Source organism: Culex quinquefasciatus, chromosome 3 (genome assembly GCF_015732765.1).
Source record: "Culex quinquefasciatus strain JHB chromosome 3, VPISU_Cqui_1.0_pri_paternal, whole genome shotgun sequence".
NCBI classification, from domain to species: Eukaryota; Metazoa; Arthropoda; class Insecta; order Diptera; family Culicidae; genus Culex; species Culex quinquefasciatus.
This window is the reverse complement of record NC_051863.1, coordinates 179102494-179124677: the sequence shown is the minus strand read 5'-3', so window position 1 is coordinate 179124677 and position 22184 is coordinate 179102494. Positions and strand designations below refer to the sequence as shown.

Here is a 22184-nt window from a genome sequence, read left to right as displayed (position 1 = left end):
TTATAATTGCAATGAATAGCTTACACCATCCCGATTCCAAAACAATATAATTTTATGAAGTTTTTTTAATGATTTTTCATAGGATTTTAGCCAATGTTTCCCATATAGTGCTTCAGTAAAGCACTGGGCCGTTCTTAACCGAGGCAGCTGCATGAATCATAACCGGGGCAGTGCAAAATCGAGGCGTGCAAAACCGGGGCATGACTTTATTTGTTTTTATTTATTGATTTCATTACTTATATTGATTTCAATTTTATTTTAAAACTGTGAAAAATTTACAAAATTGAATTCGAATAAATCTTGAAATTTTTGAACTGAACAAATTTTGTTTTGAATGATTATTTTCTACGAAATATCGAATTGAATTTCAGATACAATTATAAAATTTTTTTTTTCTAAAAAAAGGACAGAATTAAAATTACTATTTTTTTTAACAAAACTAATAATATTAAAAAATATCTTTGTGTAAAAATCAAAATTACAAGTTTCAACAATGCTTTCAAACAACTAACGAAAATAAATAAATTTTCTTAGTGACACTGAAATGCATAAATTAGTTCCCATTTATATTATTAAAATTAATTTAATCCATTTTTAGGTTTGGTCTCCTTTCCAACCTTAAAAAAATATGACATTGGTTAGAAATATCATAGATAAAACTAGCCCGATATTAAAAAAATGTATTTGCCGCAGCCCAAACCAGAGAATAAACTTGTCAAATAAAATAATGTTCATGATTTTTTCTACGTTTTGCTAATTTTTTACAGCAACATGACAGCCTGGATTTGAAATATCTACATTCCCCCCATTTTGATCAAATTTGTTATGGTATTGTTGGAAATGAAAACTTAAACTTGTTTTGAAAATTCTACAGTTTATTTTGAGTGAAAATTAGTTACGTTTGTTATTTGTTTCATTGCTTTGAAAAAAAAATCTTAGTTTATTATTATTATTTAATGAAAAGGGAAATCATGTATCAATTTTTCAGACCCGTTGCTATAGTGAATGAAACAATCAATGTGTAAAAATTATCATTCTTGTTCGGCAATAGATTCAGCTTCAGAATGCAATAATAGAAAAAAAAATGTTTTTTTACATGTTGTTTGTAAAAGCATTTTACATATTGTGATTAATTTTTCATTTAAATTAACTGTTTCTGGGCTCTATATTTAGAACTATCATTGACAGTAAGACCTGAATTATTGATAAAATTTGTGTTTGTTCCATTTCAGACTGAACTCCTCACCCACTTCAACCCTGAACCCATCCAAAACACAACGCACCAACACTTCGGCCCATCTTCGTGTTTCCGACGCCATCATCGTCATCATCATCATCGGCCGACGGCGCCGCCGCCGCTGCGCATGAATGTGTCTTATGCCGACCGACTCCGTACTCGCAGTAGAGCTGTTTTGTTGCCTTTCGCGTGCTGAAGCTGGCTCGAACTTGTTCAGTTTGTTTCTGAACGTGCTCCGACACGAATCGATCGTGCTGCTGCGGAGGTTCCTCGCTTGAACCTCGCTCGCCCCAAGTTCAGTCGACGTCGTCGCCGCGTGTGTTTTCGCGCGCGTGGTGGTGGTTGTGCAGTGTAAAACCAGAGGAAAACCATTGGAAATAACAACAAGTGTGTGTTTGGGCGGCTAGCCGTTGTGAGATTTCGTTGTTGTTGTTGTTGTTCAGACCATGTGTAAAAGTGGAAGTGCATGACCTAGCTTCGTTCGTTCGATCTTCGTGCGGTGTTTATTTGTGTGAGGCGCACACGATCTTCAAAAGAAATCGACGATCACCGGGTTTGCCTGTGTGGACTATTTCGGTTCACACATTCAGTGTTTGGCTGTGAAGCGGCTGGAAGTTTTATATTAAAATAATAATAAAGGTTGTCATTGAAGACAAGACAAGTGCGAGGTGACGTGCAAAGATCGCGATTCGCCGTGAGTTCCGGAATCTGGTGATTTTTGCTGAGCGGTTGTGCTATACGTGCTAAAAGGTGATTAATCCTACTCAGTTAACCGTAGTTTAAGTTTCCAATGAACGCCTGGATTAGTTCAGAAACTAAAAGTGGTCCACAAAAAAAGCCTTAAACTGAGAATCGCCTTATAAGGATTAGTCGCTTTAATCGAATCTATTCGACATCACACCACACACACGCAGGAACTTCCCAGATAAGTACAGATCCGAAGGGGCTGATAATAATCCTTGCCGGCCCATGGAAATGGCACTTTCTAGTTATTGCCGGGCGAGAGCGAGTAGAACTCTCTATCATCCTGGCGGAATGGCGCTGTTCATTATTTTAATAGTGGTGGTACACACGTACACGCGCTCACAAACGGAGTTTCTTGCCCCTCACCTCCCCGAAAGTCACTTGCTGATAATCGAGTTTCGTCTAGCTTAGCTGTGTAATCGACGGCAGTCAGCTATGAATGGGGAACAGGGTGGCTACTTGTAGATGTTTTAACATGACTGGTATCTGGTGTTGACTCATTAGCACTCTGAAGTTCAATTATCACTTCATACTGCAATCAAGAATACAACTTTTGATAGAAACCTGTTTATTTATTTCCAACTAAGCTATTTAGGGGAACGGCATGTATTTTCATCGCGCACCTACTGTTGGCAAATAAGCACTTTTGCCGTTTTCAACCCATATCAAGCAATAAATAGCTTAATGGGACGTAATCTAGCAAGTTTCTATCAACACATTTGCAAAACAATTTGTTTAAATAGTGAGAACTTCAAAATTGAACGGAGTTAGAACTGAGTCCTCAAACAATTTGTTTGATTAGTGAAAATCAACAAAAGACTACAAAATCATTGCATTGAGTTTAAATATAAATTCTACTGCAGTTACCTCAATTAGCGCTTATGTTAAAAAAATTGTAAAGATGAAGATTGAAATAAAAAAAAATAGTTAAGGTTAAGCCGTTGGTAATTTTCAAAGAAAATTGATCATCACTCTAAAATACTCTGTACTGAATTCAATTTAACGAATTTCTGCACCAAAATGAATCAGCATGTGCCGGTTTCTTGAAGCCACTGAAGGAATTTTTGATCTAAGCCAAATGTGTTTTTAAATTTATATAATTTTGTGGTACAATCATTGACGTCCTAGTTGGCAATCATCGATTAATAACGATTTCCATAACTTTACAAGATATTGAATAATCGTTACCAAAAAGTATCAGCATGTGTAGAACACCATTCTAAACAACTTGTAGAACGAGTTCTGTCAAAATATTGATAGCGACGAAAAATTAATATCTTTGAACAAAAAATCAAGGCAATGATGGAAGTATTAACGTTAAGGCCTACCCAAGTAACATTTTTTGTTGCGGATCCTTAAATGCAACTATTTCGTAACACCCAAAATGTGCAACCACAACATAGTTAGAACACTCGTGGTGCCTTAAAAAGCGCACGAAAATTTTGTGTTGGCAACATTTAGCCGCTTGTTTCAACTTTGTTACGACGAAGTTCCAGAAACAATTTGTTTGTCTAAATATGTCGGTAAAGTAGTTTGCTGTGTTGTCATGATGTTGCCATTAAGTTGTCGTTTAATTTGCGTGAAACAAAAATAAAACTTTTTTAACAAAAAAATTTAAGTGCCCCTGTCGAGATTCTAGACTGGTACCTTCAGATCTTCACACCTTGCCTCTACCACTGAACCATGGTTGATTTGATAAAAAGTGAAATGGTTGGGCTCAACTGTATCTAAGGATTTTTGATTTCAATATTACTCTTGGCACACAAATCGGGCTAAGTCACATGTTGCCACAATGGAACCAATAAGTTTTCAATATGTTTCGATTACAAAACGAAATGCATTGTTGCAAAGTTGTTTTCAATTCGAAAGGTTTGCAACATTGCAACGTATTGTTGCTAAAATGTCAATTTTATGTTTCTACAGCAAAACAAAACAAAACCTGGACTTAGTCAAATTTATCATGTTGCCAAATGCTACTTGGGTAGGTATGCAGAATGTATTTTAAATTTTCAAAAAAAAAATAAGGCCATTGCAAATTTTATTTCAGTTTTTGTCCCCACGAAGTTGACTTTATAGCTGTCGGCCACCATTGCTAGTACCAACCACTAGTGTCTTCCTTTTATCTTCAAGGACTTCGCCGCCCTGGGCTCCTAAGTGTATGAGAGTATGGCACGGAGCGACGGCGCCGAATACCCATATTTACACAAAGAATTTTAGAGCGTCCCCACGCACCTTTAAAAATGCCCCAAAAAATTAGAGGGCATAAAAAATAATTATTGCTGAAAAGTAAAATTTGCATTGAAAAAACTTGTGCAATTGATCGTGAACTACACGGAGAAAAAAGAGTTCCCAGAATCGTGAACAAGCGTTCATGAAAATGGGAACCACGAACAAAACGATTTTGAAAAACGTACCTTGATATTTGAACACTTTGTTCGTGGTTCCCATTTTCATGAACGCTTGTTCACAATTTTGGGAACTCTTTTTTCTCCGAGCATGGATATATTTTTGAGTTTATTTTAAATATTTAAGTGTTTTTAAACAACATAATGGACATTTAGTGTTCCCCTTGTAATTTTTCGTTCAGCCCAGTTAACGAGCAGCATTCGGTAACTAGGTTACGTTCTCAGCCCACAGTAAAAAAACTTCAGTGAAAATCGCATGCAATAGCATGCACATCACCTTTGTGAGCAAAAGCATGTAATATTGAATTAGAAATTATTAGGGTTGGTGATTTTTCGCGATATCACGGAAGCCGCGTAATCCTTGAAATTTGCCCTTGGCCGTGAAATCTGGTCAACACCGTGAAATGCCGCGAAATTCGAAAAATCAATTGAATTATTGCTCCATGCGTTTGAAATTTTGATTTTTGAATTTAAACAAGCCACAAGTAGAGCATTTTGGAAGCAGTTGTTAAGATAAATATAAAAGTATTCAGATCTTATTTTTTGAAGATATTGATCATAAAATATCTTTATCGAAATGCTGATTTTCACATGATTTTCAGTACAGCGAAATGCGAAAAACACAAAACAGCTTGAGTTATTTTATTTTTAAATCTCTGTTAAATTCAGTAAAATAACGATGAATAAATTGCACTGTATAATCTGAGTAAAAATTCAAAATGATTTGAATATTTTAGGTAGAAATTAAGCTGATAAAAATTGCGTTTTTAAAGTATTTAGAAATGTTTTTTTTTGTTATTATCAATACCAAATGCTGCAAAAACTGTTATAAATGGAGCGATGCCTAAACTTATTCAAAATAATCAAATATTGTTATTTTACTTTTGGTGAATTGAAAAAGGGGTTTTGTGTGGAGAGATTTTAGCAAATTATTTTGATAATAAAAATTTTAAATGTCTTTCAGATGTAAAACTGGACAAAATTGAACTCATAATAATACTAAAATAACAAATTTTTGCATTTATTTCAAGCAAATTTTGAAGTATCGTGAAATTGCCGTGAAATTTCAATGTTTTGTAATTGGCATGCCGCGAAATGTCAACTTTTGAGCCGTGAAAAATCATTAGCCCTAGAAATCGTGTACACAAAAAGCATGTACCGCAGAAAAAAAAATCATCAATCTGGCTAGAGTAATTACAGATTACCAAGTCCGCGCCTCAACCCGCTCGGCTATTGCGCCGCTGTTAAAGTGGTAGGATCAATGCCAATGTAACAGTAGGATTGATGTTTTCGTTTATAAAGTTTCAAACGTACCAATATTTTTTTTCAATTTTACTTTGATTTATTTTGTAAAAATCAGAATATTGGAGCTTAACAAGCTGACGTATGTTCCTTCGGACATTCTATACCAGGCCTACCAAACCTTTTTGGCTCAATTTTCACAGTTTTGCTCGTCAAAAAAAAATCGTTTATTTTTTCATGGTTCATTTGATGGAATCGGTTCTCGGATGATTTTTGCCCAAATTTGGAAAAAATATTTATACTTGTCGTTTTTATCGACATTATACTTAAAAATCAAACCTGCCCGCGGGCCGGACCAGTTTTCACTTAAAACTTACATAAAAAAAATCCAAACTTTTACCTAAACATGGAAAAGGTGTGGGAATTTCGGAAAATTATGAAAAACTAGCTTTTTTATTAATTTTACGAGTAAGAACGTGTTTCAAGTCCAAAATCCAAACATTTTCAATACATTTAAGGGAAATCTGTAGATTTTAAAATTGTTCGACATCATCCTTAAATGATTTTAGCTTTAAAATATATATAGAATAGATATCTTTAATATTTGTCATTTTTGATCTATATTTTTTGGTTTTAGCTCAACAAATGTTTCTGATTGGTGTTTGGATTAATCTCTGGAATCAAAAAACATGTAATAGTTTATGTCTAGCACAGTTCCTTTAATTACCCAAACCATCTAATCATATTTTTTGGGAAGTAAAATTTAAATAAACAAGTAAAGGTTGAAATCATTTAAATAAAGGATAAATATAGAAGATCTGAAAACTCCGTCAATTTTTTTAGCATTTTCCGTTAGGACCGAGTGTCTACGAATCACAATTTCATATTTACGTGGGCATTTGTAAAATCATTCCAATAAGTTAAACAGTTTCACTGTTTTGCACCACTGCCCTAGCTATCGTAACCTAAATGAACATTATAGAACTTTTCAAGGTTTGATGTTGCGTATTTGGATGAAATGACTTTAGTTTGATTTTGTTGTTTAGTGCTATTTTTTAAGTTTCCTGTGATTTGAAACTAAAATATTTTTTTTATTGAATCCAAAATCTGAACTAAGCAGTCACCCTTCACCAATTGGCTAATCTCATTCACCGAAGAGGAAGTTATCGCCGTTGGCAAGGACCCACCACTGAAACAGTCATAAATACGGCCCATTGTGCTCGTTCCCGCTACTACTACTAATACTACTAATACTACTACTGCGGCTGCGGCTGCTGCTGCTGCTGCTAATCACACGAATATAATTTGCTTTGATGTATTTGGGTGGAAAGTTCGACTAGGCTGATCGGCCACTTGAGACTAATCAAAAGAGAGAGAAAAACGGGAAAAACGAATCGAGTCCGATTCTCATCAACACCGCTCAGAACCGATTCTCTATTGTTGCCGTCGCTTGTGTGGTGTGACTATTGGCCATTTGAATCCGAAATTCCGTCGTTAAAACTGTGTAATGGAGCGCGCTCGTAAATTGCCGCATGTTTTATTCAAGTGGGTCCTTCTTTTAATGGTTTTATTGGGCTGTTGCAGTGACCTCTCACACGACATCATCATTTATAGAGGCGCTTCCGTTTTTGGGGAGAACCTAGAAATAGAGCGTCGGAACAGGTGGATTCACAATAATGGGGTAGTGTTCGTGAGCACTCTGTTGATTACAAAGTCAAGTTTGAGCCCGGAACGTCGTCGTCGTTTGTGATGTTATTTATATTTGTTATGTTTTTCCTATGTGTACTGGCTGACTGAGGCAGCGGAGCGTGCGGAATGTTTTGATTGCTACCGCGAACCTAGATTGACAGCGTGGTGGGTTGTGAGAATTCGAGTTAACTTGTAAAGTGAAGATTTCCTAGGAAATTGATTAAACGATTTGTTATGCCTTGAAGGAATGATCAACAGTTTGATTTTATTAAATGAAGGTTTTTGTTCCTACATCACTGTTTGATTTTTCTTATATAAAAGTTGTTTTCTTTTACTTTGCTCACAAAATTATCATAATTATTAGAGAACCTTTATTTAAAAATACAAGATTGGCTCAAGCGGAATGTTTTGAAAATATTCTGGTGTTTCTTGTTTCCTCTGTGACCCCTCACTAATTTGCCTGAAACTTTGTCATTTGTCATACAAAAATACGCAATTTTAAAATGACAAATTTAGTTCTTGTTGAAAAAATTGCTCTTCTGGGTTACTGCAGATTTGAAAAGTACATTAAATTTACCATAAAATTACATGTTCCAAAAAAATGTACAGATGAGCAACGGAAAATGGCACAATTCAAAAAAACAATTTTTATATTTTTTTATTAAAACTTACTTTTTTCGAAATTCTAAGTACGCCATCAAATCGGGCGTTCAATTTTACATGTTACATGTAATATTACATAAAAGTCTCAATTTCAGACTGCAAATTATTGAAAAATGTTCAAAAAAAGAATGTTCAAAAAAAAAGAAGGGGTCAAACTGCCCCTCCGTCACGAGATATTAAAAAATGGAGCTCGGATTCGTGATCAGGAACAAAAGTTACCTCTTAGGGTAAAGTTTCACGCAAATCTGAGAGGGTTCGGGGCAAAACTTTCCAATTTCGAGTTGGCAAATAATTACACATTTTCATAAACAAAAATTAGCTATTTGTGGCAGCGACATGAGATAGAGATTTAATATTTAACTTAAAGAAGAGAAGTGAAAAATCTGGCAAAACATTATGAGATTCGTTTTCAGTTAAAAGGTTAGTAAAAAATACGTTTTAAACCAGTTTTGAAAAAGCTTTTTGATTTATTGTACAATAAATCAAAAATAAATAAAACCAAGCTAAAAATAACATTTAAAATAGCCATAAAAGAAATTAAATCTGTTTAAAAATTTAGAAATTATAAGCAAATTAGGCCAACAGAACACTATTTTTTAGTCTTATCATTTTCCCTTTCTTCTCAAAAATCAGAGGGCTTGAAAAATTTCTAAAGGTAGAACATTTTGATGAAAAACCTTTCCCAAACGATTGTAAACTGTAAGCATGCATGTTTTATTGAAAGGAGCATTTTTCATCATTTTAAATTTAGTTTATTTGTGAATCGCATATCAGACAAAATAATGTAAATCTAAATGTTTGATGGAACAGTGAAAAGTTCAATGGTAAATAAACATGCACGCACATCGCTTTGTGAGAAAAGTTGTTTTTATAACGCATCAAATATAAAGTTTTAGCACACGCAAAACTTATACCCAGCCTGCGAGATTCAAACCCAGCCCATATGGATAGGACTGCGTCTTAGCCAGCACGGCTATCAGGCCGTTGTAAAGTGTGAATGGTTATAGTCAGTATTTATGAGATTGTCCATGCAATCAAGTTGGTGTCCCATGCTGATGAGTTACATATTTCTCCATGTAATATTACATAAAATTAAATAAATTATTTCAAAACTTGCTTTAATTACAGTTGCTACTTTTTTAAGCTGTTTATCAAATAATGTAAAAAGTGTGTGTTAATCGTTGATTCGTTTATTTTAAACAGAGCTGAGTATTTTGAAATTGGATTTTTTTTCACAATCATGATAATGACAAGAAAGTACTGGGGCGTGATCTAACCCCAAGTTTTTCCAGGATGCTTTCTACAGACTGGCTGCGTTTGTGTTTAGATTAGATTATAATAAAGGTGGGCAAAATCGCTCTTTTTTAGGAGCCGCTCATTTTCGTTCCCTCTTTTTCAAAATATCTATATATTTTTTTAAAAGGATATTTTTAAAGAATGATGTGATTTTCAAAGCTTTTTAACATTGGATTTATATAAATTATTTTAAAAAAATAACTAAAAATGAAAAGATGCCCTTGAAAAATCATAGATCTTGGCGATCTCTATGTCAAAATTTCTACTTGAACCTTAACGTTTGAATAATTGAATTGCATCCATACTTAAATCTAGGACTTTGAAGAAATTGCTATTAATTTTAAAATGGCGTTTATTTCTGCAAACATTAAACTAATGCTGATATTTTATTAAAAGAAAATATTCTGTTAACTCTTTTCTACATTCTGATTTGATCGATAATGTTTATAAACGCTGAAGTTTATTCGGGCAGGAGGAATTATTTTTTCCTAAATCTCTAAGCTATTTAGTAGAATTTTGATAATAATTTACAAGTTAAGAAAATTTAAATGCTCAAATTTGTATTCGGGTAATACTTTGATGTACGATGAGTACAATTAAAAGATTGGCATCAATGCTATTGAGAGTCTTTCAATATATATTGATGAGAAAGTTGCTATAGACTCCCCAATGAAATATGACGAATCAGCTCTGAAAATAGCTCCTCATTAACATGCCGTTTAAATTTAAAATTACTTGAAAAGTACTTTTTTACAATCATTGAAATATTTGAAATTGTATTTTCAATTCTCAAAAACAAATTTTACAAATACAAATTTGTTACAGATTCAATAAATTATATTTTTGCAATTCCGTCTTGAAACTACTTACTTTTCCTGTCATTCTTGAACGACGAAATAGCCTACTTTTCTGTACCAAAAATAACAGAATCGAATAGCAACACTTTTCAAAATAAATGCTGAAAAGTTCTACTTTTCAGCACTGAAATGGGTGCTGAAAAGTTGAACTTTTCAGCACTTGTTTCGAAAAGTAACACTTTTCAACATTTTTTGATTTAAACGATTTATTGACAAAATACATGAAAATTTGACATAAAATTTCACTCAGTGTGTGTTTTTGAAATTGCAAAAAATGTTGTATGGAACTCGTTGCAAAACTTGATTTTTTCAGCACTCTTCGTATTTATCCAACTCGGTGAACCTCGTTGGATAAATGTACGACTCGTGCTGAAAAAATCCTCTTTTTGCAACTTGTTGCATAAACTACTATTATAACAAGTTAATTTTAAAACTTGGACCATTTTGGAACGATTCTTTCAAAAGACCGGAGTTTAAAAAAGAACCGTTCTTTTTTTGTGAGCCATGGTTCGTTTGCTCTTTTTAATGAACCGGCTCTTTGAGCGGCTCGCTCTTTTTTTGCCCACCTCTAGATTATAATGTTCCTATCACTTAACTTTTAAAATTTTAAAATTTTCAGCATTGTTCATGTTTTTTCACAATATTTGAATGATTTTAAATTGGTTTCAGTTAGAACAGACACAGAGCAACAAAATTAGTTACCCGTTATCCATTTTTAGCTAAATTTTTCTTTATTTTTTTTTAAATTTCTGGCTATAGTCCTGGTTCGTCCTATTTTACAGCAGACAGTAATAATTTTGGAATATTTGAAAGTTGTAATTTTGGAATGTTGAATATTACCCCTTTTATGATGCAATTTTCCTAAATTTTGACTGAAAAAATATCAGAAAGGTGGTAAAACTACACGATTTCAGAGGTAAAATTATACGTTTTTTCTGGCACTTAATATTATTATGATTTTTTAATTGTGTATTTTACTGTCGGAAGAAGTTCAGCACCTTATTATCTCTGTTTTTGTTTTAGATTATACATGTGTCAACTTTGTGTTGTTTTTTCAAAACCCTATTTCGAAAATATTTTTTCGTGTCATTCTTGAACGACGAAATAGCCGATTTATTGACAAAATACATGAAAATTTGACTTAAAATTTCACTCAGTGTCTGTTTTTTGGAATTGCAAAAAATGTTGTATGGAACTCGTTGCAAAACTTGATTTTTTCAGCACTCTTCGTATTTATCCAACTCGGTGAACCTCGTTGGATAGATGTACGACTCGTGCTGAAAAAGCCGCTTTTTGCAACTTGTTGCATAAACTACTATTTTGCAATTCCATCGTAAAACTAATGTCATTCTTGAATAAAGAAAAAGCCTACCTCTGTACCAAAAATAACAGAAAATAACTTTTTCAAAATAAGTGCTGAAAAGTTGTACTTTTCAGCACTGAAATGGATGCTGGAAAGTTTAATTTTTCAGCACTTGTTCCAAAAAGCAAGACTTCTCAACATTGTTTTGATTTAAAGGTTAATTGACAAAATACATGAACATTTCACTTCTAATTCCACTCAATTGGTGTTTTTCGGAATAGCAAAAAATGTTGTATGGAACTCGTTGCAAAACTTGTTGTTTTTTCAGCACTCGTCGTATTTATCCAACTCAGTGAACCTCGTTGGATAAATGTAAAACTCGTGCTGAAAAAATCTTCTTTTTTGCAAATTGTTGCATAAACTACTGTCATTCTCGAGCGATGAAACGGCCTCCTTTTCTCTACCAAAAATAAGAGCATGGAAAATCATCACCTTTCAAAACCAGTACTAAAAAATTCTACTTTTCAGCACAGAAATGAGTGCAATTAAAAAATCATAATAACATTAAGTGCCAGAAAAAACGTGTAAAAAGCGTTTCTCGGAATTGCAAAAAATGTTGTAAGCAACTTGTTGCAAAACTTGATTGTTTTAGCACTCGTCGTATTTATTCAATCCGGATAAATGTACCACGCGTGCTGAAAAAAACTATATTTTGCAACTTGTCGTAGAAGCTACGATTTTTAAAATCGTTCTTGAATTTTTTGAAACTCATTTGGATTCCAAATCGAATACGAAAACTTATTGTTCGAGCTAACATACCATATTTCAAGGAATGTCGATTGACTCCGTCCTTTCACACTCCTTTTCGATCAGATCATCGACAATTCGGATATAATCTAAACGCCCTGTAATGAAGTCATCACCAAAACGATCCCAATCATCAGCTCAACCTTGGCCGAGGTTGTTCAATGGTACCTTAATGCGCTCAGAGAACGTCATAAAACGTGCCAAGCAGCAAATTAGTACTTCTACAGTCCGGTGCAGCTGTGTATGATTGCGTCGCTTCAATTGGACCCATTTGCATCGAAATTATACCCGGGGCGGTGCACTTGTTGACTAAGGGTGAAGCGTTGTAACTTGGGCGGTGACGTCTCTAAGTTAAGCTGGAACGTTGACTTCTGGTCAAATTTGACTGCTTCTCCAGACGGGGTAAACTGCTAGTAGAAAAGTGGATGCAAAGTGCTGTACCACTTTGTAGTGTACCTCACCGGAAACACGTGTTTCAGCACAACTACTAGCGCTGTAATGTGCCATAAATAATAGCGACCTGGCGTGGCATAGTGTGCGACATCATTAGACGGCACCATTCATCATCTTCTCGAAGTCGAGGAATTTATGAGGAGAAAAATTCAACGTTCTTTTTTCCTTGCGCGGCAAGGTGAGAACCTAGATTACAATCGAAATGGTTGGTATTGTTGGGGACTATATCACGACCACGAGTTTTCATTTTTTTAACATTCATTTGAGTGATGCTAATTTAATTGTTGATCCCTTGAACAGAGTTTATGTGAGATTCTGTCTGCTAATAGTCAAAAATTGTCATGTTAAAACTCTTTTAATTCAGAAGTAAATCTTCTAGCAAATTAGCATCATACTAATTGCCATGACAACCTTCATAGCCTTGAACCAACATCAAGGAATTGTGCATTTACTAGTATTAGCGAACAAAAAAAAAAGCGGTTTGAAACAAAATAAGAAAAATAATTCATCCATAAATCAAGAATAATAAAGCTGTAATTTTTCATAGCAAAAATGCTCCCAAATTTCGCGACTCCCATTCACAACTGCGACTCCGAGTCTGACTTGAATCCATCAGTTCACAGTTGCTTGCCAGCTCTTTAAACAAACTCAGCGCCCGCGAGAGCTGTTTATTTTTCCCGCGAAACATTATTTTCCGATTTCCCTTTGCCCCACTTGGCCCCCCTCGCGGAAAATGCTTTTCCTCCTCCTCCTCCTCCCCCTCTTTTTTCCAGCGCAAGTGTGCCACTAATGGACTCTAGACATCAGACCGTAAGACGACAGCGTAAACATTCCGGGCCGTCGTCGTCGGCGTCCTCGGTTATTCCCGCCAAGTTTGGCTACTGGCTGACGATGGTGATACCTTTTTAGACTAAATCGTTGGGGTTGTGCTTTCAAGGCGCACTTTAGGCTATTTTTGACGCAAAAAATCATATAAAAACTACAATCAAAACGTATGAAGAATATGAAGTATAAAACAGTACAATTTTAATGGTTGAACCCTTATATATGTAATTTAACCTTAATTAACGTGTAAAATAGCAAAATAAAAAAAAACTTTAAGCCAATTTTTTTTTATAAAAAGAATTTACAATTTTTGAAGGTGGAAAGTTGTGATGGTTGAATGTTACCTCTTTTTTATGTATTTTTTACATTAATGTATATGGGATATGTAAAATTACACAAAAAGCATGTACCATGATATTTGTTTATTACTGTGCATTAAAAATGCCATTTCTTAACTAACTTAAAACCTAAAACCTACGTGCGTCTACAAAGCACAACCGCAACAAAATGTAGACTAGCTGGCTGTGTAGTGCAGCTGATGTGGTGAGAGGTTTTAGTTTTGGAATGACTTAAATGTGCTAGAAGTGGAATTTTTTGGGGAACAATTTTACACGGAAATGAGATAAAACAAAAAACAACTTAACTACTAAGATTTCCTTAAAAAAATAAAATCATGCCTTGCTAATGATATACAAATAAAAAAAAAACAACATGACCAAACTTTCCGTGCTTCTAAAATGAAAACGCGGATAATTTCCCCATCTAAAAATAATCCCACCAAAAACTAAACAAAATAATTATTTACCGCTCATGGCGAAGCAAGAGACACCAGCTATCCAACCCAAAGAATCGGTTCAGTGTGACACAGCTGGTTGAACTTGAAAGTTTCCTTCTCCGACACTCTCACCAACCCCAACACCCCACTCGGAGGACAGAATCATCGTGTTGTCTCTATTCCGCGGGGGTTTTAATGTGCCATCAATGTCACAGAAAGGCGCGCCAGCATACGCAAGAAAAACAAACATTAGGCAAATTCGTCGGGGAAATTGATGCCATATGCGTTCGGGGATGGCCGGAAAAGCGATGTGGACTCCCACAATGTCACCAAGGGTACGCATCTATACAGAGTTAGGATTTTGTTTTCAGGAAAATAATCAAAATCAAATTATTCGCTCTACAGTATTGCCTTGGCGTTCTCGATTGCGAGATTCCTACTCGAAACTAAGTGTCCGAAGGCTTGATTGTTGAGGCAATTGCAAAGTTCTTTTACACCTAAGCTTCCATCCACCCCGGGATTCGAACTGACGACCTTTGGCTTGTTAGTCCAACTGCCTACCTCCTACACCTGGACTGAGCTAACGACCGAACCCTCTAGGGTAGACTGGGGGCCAACATTTACTTCCCCATCCGACGGAAGGCGTGGTCAGACAAATCTCGTCTCGGAAAATGCCACCGGGACCGTCTAGGATCGAACCCAAGCCGACTGGGTGAGAGGCAACCACGGTTCCCGGACAGGAAAATAATAGGGTTGGAAATAATGTTTTTTTTTTTTTGTAGTAAAATAAGGTTTTCTGATACCGTTAAAATGAATTAAAAAGGAAAAAAAAAATACTATTTAAAAGTGTAGGGGGCAAGAAAAAATATTGCCTTAATTGAAATCTCATTAATACACCTGTTCAATTGATTGTAAACTATTTTAATTGCATTGTATAACGAGTTGAAAAAAGGTTAAATTCCAGGATTTTGTTATGTTTATATTCATTGATATTTTGCAAATTTTTGGTAGTAGCATAACTGTTATAATGAATGAAGTGTTTTGTGATGATTTTTACCTTGAAATTTGGAAAAATTGTGTTAAAATTTGCAAATTAGTGTTATTTCCTATACCCATGGAAATAAAACAAGCAAAAGCTTAATGAGATATAACAAAAAAAAAAAAAAAAAAAAAACAAACAAAAGAAACTACAGAAAACGCCCAATATTTGGAATAGCCTGGTTTAAGACTAACAATTCAGAGGAAAAACAAACTTATCATATCAAATTGGATTCAAAAAAAAATAAATAAATAAATCGTTTGACATGAATTTGTTTCACTATTTTTTGGCTAACACAAACTTTAATTTAGGTTTTTTAGGTCAAAATTATAAATCTCTATTTACTATTTTTTGGTCGTGAAATTCTAATTTTTTTAGAAAGTCTTAAATCGAATTATTTTTCAAATACTTTATACAAAAATGAACGAGAATGGAAACTGTTTAAAAACAAATCAAGAAATCATTTTTCCTGAAAATGTTTACCGAAGCATGTCTTCAACTCGAAAACGGTGCACAGTGGGCAAAAACGGGTGAAAAAACGGATCTTTTGATGCCGTCAGTTTCTGCCTGTCAAAAGTATCATTTTTAATGTAAAAAAATACGAGGAATCGATTGGTGGTACTTTCATTAGCGGCAAATTACGAGAAGGGGTCCATTTTACCCCATTTTGCCTTTTTTAGGGTGTTTTTCTCGAATATCTTAAACTGCCCTAGTTTGCCGCACTTCTAAAGTATCTTATTTTATGTAAAAAATCACGAGAAATCGATTGGTGATACTCTCAATAGCGGCAAATGACGGCAAGGGCCCATTTTGCCCCATTTACCCCTTATTTATGTGTTTTTCATTAATATCTTGATTTACTGTAGTTTCCTGCAGTTTTAAAGTATGTTATTTTATGTAGAAAATCGCGAGGAATCGATTTGTGAAATTTTCATTGGCGGCAAATGACAGCATGGGCGGATTTTTCCATTTATAAGAACATCATCAATCGTTTCGTCGTGATTTTCTACATAAAATAATATACGTTGAAACTGTAAGAAATAATATAATTTCAAGATATTTTCGAAAAACACATTAGAAAGGGGTTAAATGGGGCAAAATGGACTCTTGCCGTCTTTGCCACCAATAAGAGTGTCACCAATCGATTTCTCGTGATTTTTTACATAAAATAGTATACTTTTAAAGTGTAAAAACAACGGCAATTAGATATATTGACGAAAAACACATATAATGGGGTAACTGGGGCAAAATGGGCCCATGCTGTCATTTGCCGCCAATGAAAATGTCACAAATCGATTCCTCGCGATTGTTTACATAAAATAACATACTTTAAAATTGCAGGTAACTACAGTAATCCAAGATATTAATGAAAAACACATAAATAAGGGGTAAATAGGGCAAAATGAGCCCATGCCGTCATTTGCCGCTATTGAGAGTATCACCAATCGATTTCTCGTGATTTTTTACATAAAATAAGATACTTTAGAAGTGCGGCAAACTACGGCAGTTGAAGATATTCGAGAAAAACACCCTAAAAAAGGCAAAATGGGGTAAAATGGACCACTTCTCGTCATTTGCCGCTAATGAGAGTACCACCAATCGTTTCCTCGTAATTTTTTACATTAAAAATGATACTTTTGACAGGCAGAAACTGACGGCATCAAAAGATCCGTTTTTTTCATCCGTTTTTGCCCACTGTGCGGTGTAGGGGCAGGGGGGCAGAATGGCCCGCCTAAGTAAAACGCGCCAAAAACGATAGAAAAACATACAAATTTATGAATTCAGTGTAGTATTTTTGAGCAACTAAAAAAAAGTGTACTTTTCCTGGGTGCGGGGCAGAATGGGCCACCTTAGAAAACAAGCCATTTTGTCAATAAAGCGTTGAAGGGAGATAATAAATGATTAAAGGGACCTTTTTTATATAGTTTCCATGAAGTTAGATCACTTTTATGAAAATAGTCACTTACCAAAACAAACATTTTTGAAAATAGTTTTAATATGTTCAAATAAGCCACTATTTTTACAAATAAGCATCAACACAACTAATGTTGCATTAAACGTGACATAATCCATTTAGAGAATTTGAACGGTGTGCGTCGCGGTCCTCGCGCAGGATTTTCGTTGCCGTTTCCGTCTTTGTTGTCCCCCCGATTGTGTGTGTATTTCGATCCGGGCGGTTTCGCGTTTTCGCATTTTAGTTGGTTTTATCTTTCCACAGCCGGCTGTCTAAGATTGAATCATTTATGCTAAACTTAACAGTGTTAACACCAAATAACCGGGAATAGTCTCATCCGCATACTCCGACTGATTGCCTTGAGAATGCATATCACCATTAAACAAAATATATTGATTATTGGGTCGCATCATCATCCTCTATGTTGAATCCTGGCCATTACCCTTACCCACTAACAAAATCCCAAGTAGAAGTAGTTTTCCGGCACACGCGGGGGTGTGGATATCGTATAGAACCCACCCTTGGTAGCAGCCTGTGCTAACTAATGTTAAATATTTATTATCGCGGACTTTCTTTAATATAAAACAATGTACACTTGTTCCGTTGTACTTCAACTCTGCTCGTCCAAGGACGAGCTCACCTTTATTAAGTATTTCCATGTCGGTAGATCAACTACCTCCCTAGTATTATAATTGACTACCTATCGACTTAACTTCATTTAACCTCCTAGATTTAGTCATTGCGTTTACCTGTTGACGTATATAAGTTTTATTGTCTTATATCGCCAAACAGAGATGGTAAATATGGGAAAAAGGGCGTGTTGTGGTTCAGGCCACAACACTAACATTCCCGTCCCATTCCCTCGAGATCTACAAACTGACATGGCGGGCGCCGTTGGTGGCCAACGACTGTTTCCTATTCGCACCGGCTCTAGTTTTGATGATCGTGATGTTTTATCTTTTCAGCGCATTCATGCATGCTGTTGATAAGGGAAACATCATTTGATCGTTGAAGCGTGTGACCGGTTGTGCTGATGGGATATTATGGTCCTGTTCAGCAACGGAGAAGGACAACCATGGGTGGTCTCTCATGCTCATTAAACGTGACATAATCCATTTAACCAAAATTTCATAACTTTGGATTGTTTTTATAAGGCAGGAAAAGGGTGGTCCATTCTGCCCCCAAGTGGAATTTAATTTAACACTTTCACCACCAAGCCTCTAAATTGATTTGAGGTTCCGTTGTTATTTTGTTTACCTTCGTAATAGCTCCTGGTAACATTATAAATAAACATTAAACAAACTTTTTCAAACAATCTAACTTTCGAGAAAGCTTATTTAAGAAACTCGAAATAAACAACATTTGCGTGGTTTTGTCAATAAATTTACATTTTTGCTCAAAATTAGAAAAATACAATGAATTCAAAAGTGGTTTTCGGTGTTGTGATGTTATTTGACGTCCTTTATAAGACCCTTGCCTTACAGTTGGTCTAAATCCATTCTAAGGCCCAAAACCAAGGGGGCCCATTCTGCCCCCATGGGCCATTCTGCCCCCCCTGCCCCCCCCCCTGCCCCTATGTACCTTTGATTCCAAATTCGGGTGAATTTTGGTTACTTTTCAAAAAAATCTTCGTTATGAGAAAAACAAAACGTCCTTCACGCCCTATAGCTCAAAAGTTGACACTTTTTGTCCACTTAAACATATCAAAAACTGCAAAATGGTCCCGAGGAATTGATGAACTAAGGTCAGAAAACACCAAAAAATTAAAGAAGATTTTTTTTAACTAGAGCAGATGAGCAATTCTATCAGATTACGGTCATTCGATTTTTTTTGTATTTTTTAATCAGGCTGAAACTTTTTTGGTGCCTTCGGTACGCCCAAAGAAGAAATTTTGCATCATTAGTTTGTCCATATTATTTTCCATACAAATTTGGCAGCTGTCCATACAAAAATGATGTATGAAAATTCAAAAATCTGTATCTTTTGAAGGCATTTTTTGATCGATTTGGTGTCTTCGGCAAAGTTGTAGGCATGTTTTAGGGCAGGGGTGCCCAACCTTTTGGCCCTGCGGGCCGGATCTTATTTTTCTCAAGCAGTGACGGGCTGGAACCGATGTTTGATACAAATATAAAAAGTAAACAATTTTTTCATTAAATTATTCTTATTAGGTTCTTTTTAAGTAATCAAATAAATAAACTTGCGTTGCAAATAAGAATCATAACATTCAAAAATGTGTTTTTTTTTTCATTCATTTTTAATTTATTGTAATGTTTTTGTAGATTGCAATTGAATACCCTCATATAATTAATTTAAATATTAATAAAAAAAAAGCAAAAACCTTTTTTTTTAACTTGATTGCCAATACAACCATTCAAGATTAACATTTCAATATTTTAGAAATATTTGCAGCTGTTTTTTCTTCAGCCTGAATAATTTGAATTTTATAAGCTTTTATTTCAAACACAAGTTTTCACTGAAAAGATGTTCTGAAAAAACGTTATTTTTGCTTACTTATTTGAATTTTAAAATCATTTTGAATCAAGTTCCTAAAAAAACTTAAATGTGTTAGCAAAAACTGTAAAAAAAATTAGTATCTTTTTGTGCATTTTTAGACAAAAATCCATGTTTTTCATATCTTTCACATTTTCACGAAATGGATAACTTTGTTTTCTTGCGGCATTTTACAGTTTAATGATTGATTCTGAAATCATCAATATAGAAATGATAAGAATTAAATTCAAACATGAAGAATGTTAAAATTTAAGACAAAAAAAAACTACAAAGGCAAAATCCAAATAATACCTTGAATTAATCGCAAAAAAAAAACAAATAAAAAAAAACAACAATTTTCTAGTTAAATTTTACATACGTAATGTGAAAATTTGATCTAAAGCTAAATTTTTCAACTTCATTTTTCAATGAAAAATTGAATTTGCAATCAAAAAGTACTTTAGTAAAATTTTCAAGTTTTCAAGTAACTTCAGGTAACTTTTTTAAAAATAGTCGCAGTTTTTCATTTTTTTAAATTAGTGCACATGTTTGCCCACTTTGAAAACGAACGAAGTTGACTTTATAGCTGTCGGCCACCATTGCTAGTACCAACCACTAGTGTCTTCCTTTTATCTACAAGGACTTCGCCGCCCTGGGCTCCTAAGTGTATGAAAGTATGGCACGGAGCGACGGCGCCGAATACCCATATTTACACAAAGAATTTTAGAGCCCACTTTGAAATTTTTTTTTAAATGCTGGGAAAATTCTCTATAATTTACTTTTTTAAACTTTGTTGATACGACCTTTAGTGGCTGATTTAAAACAGGAAAATTGATGTTTTCTAAGTCTCACTCAAACCATAGATTATTAATTAGTCTATGCCCAAACAAACAAACAAATTTTTTTTTCGTCCAATATTTATATTTTTTGAAAATATGAGAATTTTTGAATCAATAAATTCATAACTTTTTTGCAAAACCTTGAAATTTCTGTAAAGTTGAAATGTGATGTCCCCTAAAACATAACATAAATAAAATTGTGTTTTTCGGCAAATCAAGTTTGAGTGACAAAAAGATAAATTTAAAATCACATTTTTTTTTACCGTGTATCATTTTTTTTCAGTGTAGTCCTTATCCACTTTGCCGAAGACACCAAATCAATCAAAAAATTCCTTCAAAAGGTACAGATTTTTGAATTTTCGTTCATAATTTTTGTATGGACAGCTGCCAAATTTGCAAGGAAAATTATATGGACAAACTAATGATGCAAAATGGCTTCTTTGGGCATTCCGAAAGCATCATAAAAGTTTCAGCCGGATTAAAAAATACAAAAATTAAAATAAAAAAAAGATCGATTACCTAGAGAACTGCTCAGTAACGTTGCTCAAAATGGCCATCTGGGAATACATGAAAATGAAAACCTGCTTTAAAAAAAATTTGGCAGAGGGTTAAAAAATAAGAAAACTTTGAATACCGTAATCTGGGCCGAATCGGGACTTCAGTCTGAATAGGGACAGCAATTTTTAGAGCACATAAAGCTTTTAAATTTGGAAATGGATGTACACATTTTGTTGGTCTGAGTCTGTTCTAACCGAAACCATCCAGGAAAATCCAAACATTGTGCTCCAACATGGTTAAAACTGCTGTCCCAATTCGCCCCATGTGTCCCGATTGACCCCAGTTTACGGTACCTTTACATTTTAATTTTATTTTGCAAAAAATAATGTGTCATAATCCTGCTCATGACAATTTCCATGTGAAGTGTGCATGTGAAGTGTTTACCGGAGAACCTGAAATAAACATTTTGGGTTCATTCTCTTTGGTCTAGACACCGCTCAAACGACTTGTTATGCTTTATACGACTTTTTTAAAATGTTAGGATTTACACATTAAAAATTCATAAAAGCCAAACACAAAATCTACAGATTGGCATGGCGACGGGTAATGAATTAATTTTTTATTTTTTTTTGCGAAATTTGTAGAAGGTTTGCAGTTTTTTGAAATCGCTTGGCTAAAATAACTCTAGCAACAAAAGCACAAATTATTTTTTTATGTTAAGGAACCTCCACTCATTTTTTTGTCAGATTAGAGCAAGAGAACAGTTGTATTACAGGAACTAGAGCCCTGTTTATCATGTTTCGTCAAAATAAAATTGGCTTACGATCTGAATTTATGTTGAGAAATACAGTTTTAATCGCTTACAATGAATTTTGTTTTTATATTGATAAATGTGATTCAGTGTTGAAATTTATTTTCCACAAAAGTAGTACAAACCTTTGTGAAGGCTGTTTCACGAAAAAAAATGTTTTAGAAGTTTGTCATTAAATGCTTTGAACCAACTATATTCTTATTCATCACAACGACCCCGTCAATTTCCCTTTGGCAAAAACAAAAACAGAGTTCCAA

General features: G+C 34.4%; 1 protein-coding gene across 2 annotated transcripts in view; it reads left to right on the top strand.

Annotated features, from left to right (window-relative positions):
* The first annotated feature begins 1232 nt into the window (after positions 1 to 1232).
* LOC6041083 (translation initiation factor IF-2) overlaps positions 1233 to 22184 on the top strand; it is a 161673-nt gene continuing 140721 nt past the window's right edge. Inside the window, exon 1 of one of the 2 annotated variants that reach the window (XM_038266157.1) lies at positions 1233 to 1987. The gene's annotated coding sequence lies outside the window, so the exon portion shown is untranslated. The remainder of the gene's footprint in view (positions 1988 to 22184) is intronic. The other variant, XM_038266155.1, reaches the window with a different exon arrangement.